This window comes from Anomaloglossus baeobatrachus, chromosome 5 (genome assembly GCF_048569485.1).
Source record: "Anomaloglossus baeobatrachus isolate aAnoBae1 chromosome 5, aAnoBae1.hap1, whole genome shotgun sequence".
Taxonomy (NCBI): domain Eukaryota; kingdom Metazoa; phylum Chordata; class Amphibia; order Anura; family Aromobatidae; genus Anomaloglossus; species Anomaloglossus baeobatrachus.
The window spans coordinates 580,953,938-580,961,656 of record NC_134357.1 but is presented as its reverse complement, the minus strand read 5'-3'; positions in this window follow the sequence as shown (position 1 = coordinate 580,961,656).

Genomic DNA, 7,719 nt, shown 5'->3' with positions numbered 1-7,719 from the left:
ATGGATAATATTTGGTGACGAATGTTAGATATTTCTATTTTGAGTATATCACTGGCTCTGGATTTATTTATCGTTTCTTTGTGGCCTAGCTGCAGCAGTAGTTCTTTTAGCTCTCTTGCACTTTCTTTTTTAATTCTGGATCCATGCGATATGCAAACCCCCCGAATCATACATTTTAACGCTTCCCATTTGACTGTGTCTGGTGTAGGATCTGCCGCATGATCTATTTTGAAATTTGCAATGGTCTTATGGATATCTTCCAGACACTGCTCATTTTTAAGTAGATTATCATTAAATCTCCAGGTGTGTCCCGTGTCCCCTCTGTCCCTTACCCCAATTTCCCCATACACTGGTGCGTGGTCCGGCCAAAGGAAGACATCCATCGAGCAGCCCGGGGATTTGTGCAGCAAGTCATGGGATATGAAGATGTGATCTAATCTGGTGTAGCTGTTGTGTACTGTGGAATGAAAACTGTAGTCTCTGACTCCAGGATGCAGGACCCTCCAAAGATCAACTAATTTAAGGGATGTCAGTTCCCTTTTCAATCTACGTAGTGCCGAGGAGGGGATTGCGGACCTACCAGAGGACGAGTCCAGGACCGGGTCTAGAACGAGGTTGAAGTCTCCTCCCACGATGATACAGGTGCCACCCGCAAACTCCGCCAGCCCCCTCAAAGTCTCCAGTCCAAAGGATACCTGGTCTTGATTTGGAAAATAGATGTTAGCAATAGTATAGATGTTATTCAAAAAAGATATTTTAAGAAATAACCAGCCTCCCTCCTGGTCAATGAGAGTGTCAAGGATTGTTGGCTGGAACGTTTTGTGAAAGGCAATGGAAACCCCACATGCCTTCCGGCTAGGGTGTGGGCCATGAAACCACGTCGGGTAATTTTTGGTTTTACATTTAGGTGTATTGGAAGCTATGAAGTGTGTCTCTTGGAATAGAGCTATTTTAACTCCCTTCCTATGAAGACGATATAAGATTTGACTCCTCTTTTCAGGTTTATTTAAACCTTTAGTATTGTAGGTGCAAAAGGTTAGGTGCGACAACACAGAAAAGAGTGGGAAGGGGATAGAAAGAGAGAAAAGAAAAGGAAAAAGAAGAAAGGAATAGAAATAAGATAGTTAAGAAAGAAAAGAGGTAAGTAAGCTAAGTAGGACTAGATGGCCTACTGCTCCTGAGTATCTACTAGTAGACTAATGTCTAATGTGGCACTCTGCCACGTCCCTAACAGAGGTACGGGGAAGCCTACGGCACTTCAAGAGCTCCCCGTCCCCACGACAGACCCCCACATGAAATATGAATAACAATCCACATATGCAATTCAATAATGGTCAATAACTTTTCCTTCCCTCCCTCCTCCTAACCCCCGAATGTTTGATATATTTCAAATATAAAACATATGGCACTGGGAGAACACGTTACAACCAACTTAGAAAAATTTAATTAAACCAGAGCTCAATATCAGATCTAGATGAAGGGGAAGGGGAAAAGGAGAGAAGGGGAAAGACAACATGCGAAGATAAAGGACCGGTGGGGAGAAGCAGGAAAAATTTGGGGGGCAGGGAGAAAAAAAAAAAAAGGGGGGGGGGAGGGGGTAAGAGAGTTGAATATGGTGTGGGGCATATGGTATGCATAATTATGGCGGGGGAGAATAGGTGGTGAGCCGGGTGCTAGAGTGATGAGAGTGTGGAGAATGTAGGAAGGTGAGAAGCGGGGTGAGAGAATAAGTAAAAAAAAAAAAAAGGGAAGGGGGGGAGGAGATGGTACGATGGGAGAGGTGGGAAGAAGGCATTGATATAGTTATGCTCTATAGATGGGTAGGTAGGTAAACAGTAAAATATACTCAACATGTATCTCGCCTCCTGGTTCCTCCAGTATGTTTCCTTTCTTTCTCTGGATGGTCAGCGATGATCAGCGATGTACATCTCGGGGGGATCCTCCAGCTCGTCTGTTCTGTACTTGTCGCCATTGCTCCCTTGGTGGTAAGGGTGTGGGACCTCCCGGAGTTGGCCAATCTGGCAGGCTGATCATAGGCAGTTCAAAAGTCCCTAAGAAATTAGGAAGATCTCCCAAGGACCGGAGGACTGCCGACTTCCCATTCTTCTTTGCTAGGAGTTGGAAAGGATATCCCCAGCGATATGGAATATCTTTATCTTTAAGGGACTGGAGTAGTGGTCTTAAGGCCTTACGTAGTTGTAGTGTTCTCCGTGATAGGTCTGGCAGGACAATCAAGGGTGTCCCTTTATATGTACCCGCTCCTTTCTCTCTGCATCTTTGTAGTATGGCCTCCTTTTCTTTATAGAAGTGGATCCGACATATCACATCTCTTGGTCTGGCCGGGTCAGGGGATTTGGGACCCAGGGATCTGTGGATGCGGTCCAGTTCTGTGTGTTGTTCTGGATCACGTTGGAGGAGACGGGTGAAGAATTTTTGTGCCCATTCGTCCAGCTGTGATGGTTCCACTGCCTCTGTGAGGCCTCTAATCCTTAAGTTATTACGGCGATGTCGGTTCTCAATGTCATCTAAATGGGTCAAAATGTCCTGTATCTGGGCTGTGTGCTCTGATAGGACTTGTTGATGTGATTCTATATGGGAAAATATCTGTTCCTGCACCTCTTCTGTAGCTGCTACACGCTGGCCAATTTGTTTGATCTCTGATTGTATAGCAGCCATGTCCTGCTTGTGGGATTCCCTTAGTTTCCCCAGCAAAGAGTCTATTTCCTGTCTGGTTGGAATTGATCTAATATGTGCTTTCCAATCCCAATCTTCCTCTTGTACCTGTGACTGGTCTGGTTTATTCTTGTCTCCTTTGTTTCTGCTGGTGAAGGTATTTGAATTGGAGGGTCTTTGTTCTTTAGGTGATGTGTGTTGTTGTGGTGGTTTGATTATGGGCTCCTCTCCGGGTGCTGCAGGTCTGCTTCCCATAGCTACTGGAGTCTGTTGTAATATTGGGCTGGAGCCTTGCTCTGCCTGTAACTTCTCTGGAGATCGTTGTTGTGTCTGGGGCAAGGGGTTATCAGGTTTCCCCTCTGTGGTGCCCAGCTTTAAGGTGTCTGCATTTAGAGCTGTGCTGGCTGCCGGTATGTGTGGGGGCAGTGAGGTCGCTCCTCTGCATGTTTGCTGTGTGTTATCTCCTGTCTCAGTATCTGCCGGCGCCATCTTGGAGAGAGCAGCAGTGTCAGGCTGAGAGGCTGCTGCCCCGAAAAAGCGGGCGATATCAGCACCTTCTCCCTCCTGGATCTGTGTGCTCGTCGCCCGTCCCCTCCTGCGCGCCATTACCATCCTGGAGCCCGGTGAGTGCCTGTGTTATTGGAGTTCTGCCGTGGGTCTGTGGGAGCTCCTTCTTTCTGTGTCCTAACCTGCCATCGGCTAGCTCTGCCCCCCCGGCTTCTTCCCATGTTTAATAAGATCTGATTTATAAGAATAACATTTTCCACATTCAGAACATAAAAATGGTTTATACCCTGTGTGAAGTTTTCCATGGTCAACAAGAGTTGATTTCCTAGTAAAACATTTACCACATTCCATCATGAGAATGGCTTCTCCCCTGTGTGAGATCTTTGATGCCTAACAAGATGTGATTTCTGAATAAAACACTTCCCACATTCTGAACATGAAAATGGCCTCTCCCCTGTGTGAATTCTTTGATGCTCAGCAAGATCTGATTTCCGAATAAAACATTTCCCACATTCTGAACATGAAAATGGCTTCTCCCCCGTGTGAATTTTCTGATGATTAACAAAAAGTGATCTATGAGTAAAACATTTCCCACACTCTGAACATGAAAATGGCTTCTCCCCCGTGTGAATTTTCTGATGTCTAACAAGGTCTGATTTCTTAATAAAACATTTCCCGCACTCTGAGCATGAAAATGGATTCTTTCTACAGTTAATTTTTTGATTTTTAGCAAGGGTTATTTTCCAAGTAAAACATTTTTCACTTTGGGAGCTTGAAAATGGCTTCTTCCCTGTATGCGTTCTATGATGTTTAAAAAGATCTGATTTCTGAATAAAACATTCACTGCATTCTGAGCTTGAAAATGGCTTCTGCCCAGTGTGAGTTTTTTGATGATCGTAATTTTGGACTGGTTTGAAAAGATGAGAAGAAAGAGCTTTCCGAGGAAGGACTGGAGGTATATATGGGACAACAGCATGCTCTTCATAAATATCATGTGTGATACTTTGATAATCTGTTTTAAATTCTGAAGAAATTAGAGACCCATCTGAACTCCCAATACAGTCATCTGCTAAAAATAAACACAATGTTATTATTTTATAATGATATTATCTTGAAAGTACATTTATTTTTTTTAAAACCATACCATCAGAAATTAAATTAGGAAAAAAATGTATCCTGAATCTGTTGTTCATTTTCGACACCTAAAAGCCCCGTTACATGGGACGATATATCTAACGATATGTCGGCGGGGTCACGGAGTTTGTGACGCACATCCGGCATCATTAGAGATATCGTACCTTGTTACACCACTGAACGACTGTGAACGAGCAAAAATACTCACCTTATCGTTGTTCGTTGACACGTCGTTCATTTTCATAATATCGTCCCACCTTCTCTGCGCCGGTTGTTGATCGTTCCCGAGGCAGCACACATCGCTCCGTGTGACACCCCGGGAACGATGAACACAGCTTACCTGCGTCCCGCCGGCAATGCGGAAGGAAGGAGGTGGGTGGGATGTTATGTCCCGCTCATCTCCGCCCCTCCGCTTCTATTGGCCGACCGCTGTGTGACGTCGCTGTGACACCGAACGTCACTCCCCCTTCAGGAAGAGGATGTTCGCCGTCCACAGCGACGTCGTCTGGGAGGTAAGTATGTGTGACGGGGGTTACCGACTTTGTGCGACACAGGCAACAAATTGCCTGTAGCGCACAAATGATGAGGGCGGGTGCAATCGCACATGCGATCACACGATAAATCGATGCGTGTAATGGGGCCTTAAAAGTTACATCTTCGTTAATTTGAATCTCCCATTCCTAGCACCAGTTCTCTGAAATGTGCTACAGTAAATAATCTGATTGATTTTCACAATGTGACTGCAGGATAATGAGAGACAGGGGGCTACTATACTGTCCCTCACGCTAGGGGACCATAAGCTATTCCTAACCTCTGGATTACCCCTGAAGATGGAGATGCCGGAGTCCCGTGCCTTACTATTCTCCTGACCAAATCTAATCTGTAATCCCTCTGGAAAGGAAGGGGCAGGAATATGATGGAAACACAAATTAAGCCAGAGGGGAACAGAGATTAAGACAGACAGGACACATTGCAAAGTCACAAAAATAAACAGTGAGAGACTAAGGAGAAAAAGGAAGAGCAGGAAGGCAGCAACAAAAATACAACAAGGGTTTACACTACAACAGCACACAGGAATAATGCACAACAACCATCGGTAAGTCTGGATTACAACACCTCACTAGAAAAATAAAGGTAAACTATAGCTGGCATTAATGAGATAGTCCAGCCAGCATATACAGAAGGGGAGCGAACGATACTTTCCTCTCGACAGCATGTGATCAAAGACATTAACAAGCATCCCAGCAGAAAATAATTTTTGCTAGCCTGCCCAAGCCTCTGGTTTTATGCTTGCGTCTCCTTGCGCTGCTCACAGACATCAGAGAAAAAGTTAAAAAAAGAGTTAAAATGCAGAGCACCAGAATCTATAATTTCCACAGATCCTGACGCCGCCATGACAGTTGAATAACCAGCAAAAATCTCCTTGTAACATTGATCCACAACATAGACCTTCTCAAAGAGATTTTCGTTCAAAGATGAACATAAAAAAGTTAAAGACAGATGCTGGATATGTATTAGGGATTTCCGGGACTGTAATGTTGATGGCCTATCCTTAGGCTTTGTAACCAAAGCAGGTAGCAGGGTCTTGCGGTTTGTGCAGATAAACAGTAGGGCTCCAATTCATCCAGAACAGCGATGTAGACTGAAAAATGACGTCAGGGACTGGAGTGAAATTTCTGGCATAGGGAACACCGCAGTTTGTTATGAATTAGAGAAGCGGTGGCATCACACCCTTCTTGTGGCCAAGCTCTGCCCATTTTGACAAAACTGGTTAAAATTGGCCTGAAACCTTGAAAAGTCGCACAATTTTTTTACAACTCCGTGTTGCACAACATTTTTTGAGAACTTTTGAAGTGATTTATGCCAGAATTCTGCCATAATTGCTCTGATGAATCAGGGTCTAGGTGTCAAATCTCCTTCTGTAAGTGTCTCCATTCCTTCCAGGGTAGTTTGCCAGTAGTTCACATTCTCTGAAGCAAGCATTTTATTACATCTTCTTTAGTAATTGAAAACTTTTGCATTTCAATGCGCGGCTCAAACTCTGCCCATTTTGGCAAAGCTGGTTAAGATTGAACACACACACAGGCACACACACACACACACACACACACACACACCAGCCTGTCTCCTCCAGCTTTAAACTTCTGTAATTAAGAGACCTTTGCTCACATGTCATGATGTCAAAAAGGTCCTTAAGCAGTCCTATAATCGGTATATAAACACTGAGGCTGCAAAGAGAATGGGGGTCCTGTGAAATTGTCCAGTTTGCTCTCCCTTTACCCTAATGCCAGTCCTGCATGCCAGCCTGTCCTCTGTTCAGTTCATTTAGACTCCTTCAATTAAGAGACCTTTGGTTACATCATGTCACATGACTCTGAAGTCATCAAGGGTCCTTAAACAATCAACCTAAGAATACAACTGATGGGGACCCTAAGAGAGTGGGGTTCCTGAGAAATTGCACAGTTTGACTCCTCCCAACGCTGGCCTTGACTGTAACTAGGGCTTATTTATGGAGGAGGGCTTATATTTCAAGCATTCTCCAAAAGTCCCATAAAATCATGCTAGGTCTTATCTTGGGTGTAGGTCGTATTTTCTGGGAAACAGGGTATTCATGAACCCTCTGCAGGTCTTTGAGTTGCCTTCATAACAACATAGAGAAGGCACTAGAAACAAACAGCAGCAGAAGCAGAAGCAAAGAAAATACAGCTGAAAAAAAACAGCAAAAAGCCTAAAAATGTAAACACAAAACTACTGCAGAAAATACATGAGTAGATATCTCTTACTGGATAGAGCTGGAGGAAACACATCCTGAGGAACATCGGGGTCTTCTTGTTTACAGTCTTGTGGGAGAAGAGGACGGGGACATCTCTCTGGTGTTGTCCTCTTACTGGATAGACCTGGAGGAGACACATACAGGGACTGAATTCATTCCTTACATACAGATAATTATAGGCCGTGTGTATTTAGTCCTGTCTATTACCTGGTGATGTGAGGGGCTGGGGAACCTCCATCATGACGTCCTTGTACAGATCTTTGTGTCCTTCTAAATACTCCCACTCCTCCATGGAGAAATAGACGGTGACGTCCTGACACCTTATAGGAACCTGACACATACAATGATACCGTCACCCCCGATCCCTTCATAGCGTTACTGTATAATGTCCCAGCATTCCCAGCAGTGTCACCTCTCCAGTCAGCAGCTCCATCATCTTGTAGGTGAGTTCTAGGATCTTCTGGTCATTGATGTCCTCATGTATCGGGGGGTGAGGTGGAGGCCCCGTGATTGGGCTCAGGGGTCTTCCCCATCCCTCAGACACAGGGGCCTGACAGCGCTCACTAGAGGTCTTCTTCACTACTGTGTAATCCTGGTTATGGAGAGACACAGTAATAAATCTCACTCCAGAC